Below are 3,885 nucleotides of genomic sequence, written 5' to 3'. Positions count from 1 at the left end.
TAGAAACGTGTTGTTTAATCTCCATATTATTGTGTTTCTTACAGTTTTTTTTCCCTTGTAATTGATATCTAGTTTCATAGCATTGTGGTCAAGAAAATACTTAATACAATTTCAATTTCCTTAAATTTCCTGAGGTTTGATTTGGGACCCAGGATGTGGTCTATCCTGGAAAATGTTCCGAGTACACTTGAGAAGAAGGTGTATTCTTTTACATTTGGATGGAATGTCCTGAAGATGTCAATGAGATCCAATCTCATCTAATGTATCATTTAAGACTTGTGTTTCCTTATTAGTTTTCTGTTTTGATGATCTGTCCACTGGTGTCAGTGGGGTATTAAAATCTCCTACTATTGTGTTGCTGTCAACTTCTCCTTTTATATCTGTTAGTGTTTGTCTTATGTACACCTAAGTTGGGTGCATAGATATTTACAATTATTATGTCTTTCTCTTGGATTGATCCCTTGATTATTATATGGTGTCCTTCCTTATCTCTCATAATTTTTTTTTAACTCTAAGATCTATTTTGTCTAATATGAGGATTGCTACTCCAGCTTTCTTTTGCTTCCCATTTGCATGGAATATAGTTTTCCACCCTCTCATTGTCAGCCTATATGTGACTTTAAGTCTTAAGTGGATTTCTTGTGGACAGCATATATATGGGTCTTGTTTTTGTTTTTTTTTTAATCCATTCAGCCAATCTGTGTCTTTTGGTTGGAACTTTTAATCCATTTACATTTAAGTAATTATTGATATATATGTACCTATTGCCATTTTCTTAATTCGGGGGGTTGATTTTGTAGATCTTTTTTCTTCTCTTGTATTCTTGCTTATGTAAGTCCCTTTAACATTTGTTGTAAACCTGGTTTGGCTGAACTGAATTCTCTTAACTTTTGCTTGTCTGAAAAGCTTTTTAATTCTCCATCAATTTTGAATGAGATCTTAGCCTGGTACTGTAATCTTGGTTGTAGAGTTTTTCCTTTCAATACTTTAAATATATCCTGCCATCCCCTTCTGGCCTGCAGTTTCTCCTGAAAGATCATCTGTTAAGCATATGGGATTTCCCTTGTGTATTACTTGTTGCTTTTCCCTTGCTGCTTTTAATATTCTTTCTTTGTGTTTAGCCTTTGTTAGTTTAATTAGTATGTGTCTTGGCAGATTTCTCCTTGGGTCTATCCTGTATGGGACTCTTTGTGCCTCTCAAACTGATTATTTCCTTTTCTATGTTGAGAAAATTTTCAAATATAATCTCATCAAAATTTTTCTCATACCCTTTCTTTTTTCTCTTCTTCTTCTGGGACCTCTATAATTGGAATGTTTGTGCTTTTGATATTGTCCGAGTGGTCTCTGAGACTATCATTTTTTTTTTTCATTCTTTTTATGTTATTCTGCTCTTCAGAAGTTATTTCCAACATTTTATCTTGCAGCTCAGAATCGTTCTTCTGTTTCAGATATTCTGCTATTGATTCCTTCTAGAGTATTTTAATTTCAGTAATTCTGTTTTGTCTATGGATGTTTTTCTTAAGAATTTTACAAATTTAATGTGAAATTGAAAAACAAAACAACAATTAAAAAAAAAAACAGAAAGAAGTCCACTTTCTTTAATGTTGTACAAAAAATATTTAAGTAGAACCAAAAGTAAGCTAAACAATATCACATTTGTTTACAGCACAATCTAGCTTTTCAAATTAACTTTACTATTCAAAAAAATAGAAATGAGTTTGTAATTTCCGGACTGGGTAAGAGATAACATCAAAAAAACAGTTCAGGGACGTTTATTCCACACTGTGTATAGCTGTGCTCACAGAGATTGCTTCTCTTACTTCTCTTTTGTACAGCAATTTAGTTGTATATAAAACTGAGCCTTCATATCAATGTATGACAAAACCCGCTGGAAAAAAAAATAATAATAAAAAAAAATAAATAAAACTGAGCCTTCTCAAAAGCTGGGGCAGACTAGAAATGATAGGTTCATATCCGGGTGCACCATCATACAGTTCAAACAGTGGTGCAGCTACTAGCTTGTAATTTTTAGGGACTGCAAACAAGGCTTTCTCTTGAAGCTGAACTAAAAACAACTTCTTATATTCCTTAGATTTTTGTAATATGTGCAGGAATATATGAATACTGTGGAGGTTCAAAATCTGGTCTCCACCAGTTGCCAATGCAGTCATCGATGACCTAGTCTTACAGGACTCCATCTAGATGACCCAATATCTCTGTCATTAAGCATTTTAGTTCTTCAACTTCATCTTCTCTTGGGTTAAGCTCACCACTTGGTAATTTGAAGAAAGTTGTTCCCAGCTGTAGCAGTAACATAGAGGGGAGCCGGTGCTCATGGACAATCAAAACCCTTTCTACAGTCCTCCTCATACCAACCTAATCAAACTCCTCCCTCATGCACCGAAATCTGGCTACAACAGAGCTGCCCTTCTCATAGAGGAGCTCTTTTGTACCAAAGGTGGAATTGGTAAGAGGATACAGGTTGGTGGTGCACTCCAGGGTGACGGGATTGGTCTGCTGGATGCACTTGTTGCTAGACTGGGTGACTCCCTGGGGTCAGCCGGTCTGTGAGTGATTGGGTGGCACCATGGACATGCTGGTGAACTTGGGCACTAGTGGTGAGCTGAAATCAGGAGGCAGGGAGGTGTATGTTTATTCTTTAATTCTTCTAGGTCTTTGTTAATTGATTCTTACATTTTATCCATTTTGTTTTCAAGGTTTTGATAATCTTTACTATCATTATTCTGAATTCATTTTCAGGTAGTAGCCTCTTTCCTCTACATTTATTTGGACTTCTGCGTCTCTAGTTTGTTCCTTAATTTGTGTAGTATCTCTCTGCCTTTTCATTATTTCTTTTTGACTTATTCTGTTTTAGGTCTCCTTTTCCTAGGTTTCAAGGTTGAATTTTTTTCCTTTTGGTTTCTTCCCTCCTAAGGTTGGTCCAGTGGTTTGTATAAACTTTGCATAGGGTGAGATTTGTGCCAAGATTTGTTTGTTTGTTTGTCTTTTCCTCTGATGGGAAAGACTGAGTGAGGTGGTAATCATATCTGCTAATAATTGGTTTGCATTTTTTTTGTTTTGTTTGTTGTTTAGATGGAAAATAATGCAATGGGAAAGACTAGAGATCATTTCAAGGAAATTGGAGATACCAAGGGAACATTTCATGCAAAGATGGGCTCAATAAAGGACAGAAATGCTATGGACCTAACAAAAGCAAAAGATATTAAGAAGAGGTGGCAAGAATACGCAGAAGAACTGTACAAGAAAAATCTTCATGACCCAGATAATCACGAAGGTGTGATCACTCAGCTAGAGCCAGACATCCTCAAAAGAGAAGTCAAGTGGGCTTTAGGAAGCATCACTTCAAACAAAGCTAGTGGAGGTGATGGAGTTCCAGTTGAGCTGTTTCAAATCCTAAAAGATGATGCTGTGAAAGTGCTGCACTCAATATGCCAGCAAATTTGGAAAACTCAGCAGTGGCCACAGGACTGGAAAAGGTCAGTTTTCATTCCAATTCCAAAGAAAGGCAATGCCAAAGAACACTCAAACTACCACACAATTTCACTCATCTCACACGATAGTAAAGTATTGCTTAAAACCAGGCTTCAGCAATATGTGAACCGTGAGCTTCCACATGTTCAAGCTGGTTTTAGAAAAGGCAGAGGAACCAGAGATCAAATCACCAACATCTGCTGGATCATCAAAAAAGCAAGAGAGTTCCAGAAAAACATCTATTTCTGTTTTATTGACTATGCCAAAGCCATTGACTGTGTGGATCACAATAAACTGGGGGAACATTCTGAAAGAGATGGGAATACCAGACCACCTCACCTGCCTCTTAAGACATCTATATGCAGGTCATGAAGCGACAGTTAGAACTGGACA

At 36.5% G+C, this 3,885-nt stretch overlaps 1 pseudogene; it reads right to left on the bottom strand.

Moving 5' to 3' along the window:
• Positions 1-1,922: 1,922 nt before the first annotated feature.
• LOC122428835 lies at positions 1,923-2,595 on the bottom strand (annotated as a pseudogene).
• Positions 2,596-3,885: the final 1,290 nt, after the last annotated feature.

Source organism: Cervus canadensis, chromosome 27 (genome assembly GCF_019320065.1).
Source record: "Cervus canadensis isolate Bull #8, Minnesota chromosome 27, ASM1932006v1, whole genome shotgun sequence".
Classification (NCBI taxonomy): Eukaryota; Metazoa; Chordata; class Mammalia; order Artiodactyla; family Cervidae; genus Cervus; species Cervus canadensis.
Note: the sequence above shows the minus strand (reverse complement) of the source record. Positions and strands in the feature narration are given on the sequence as shown.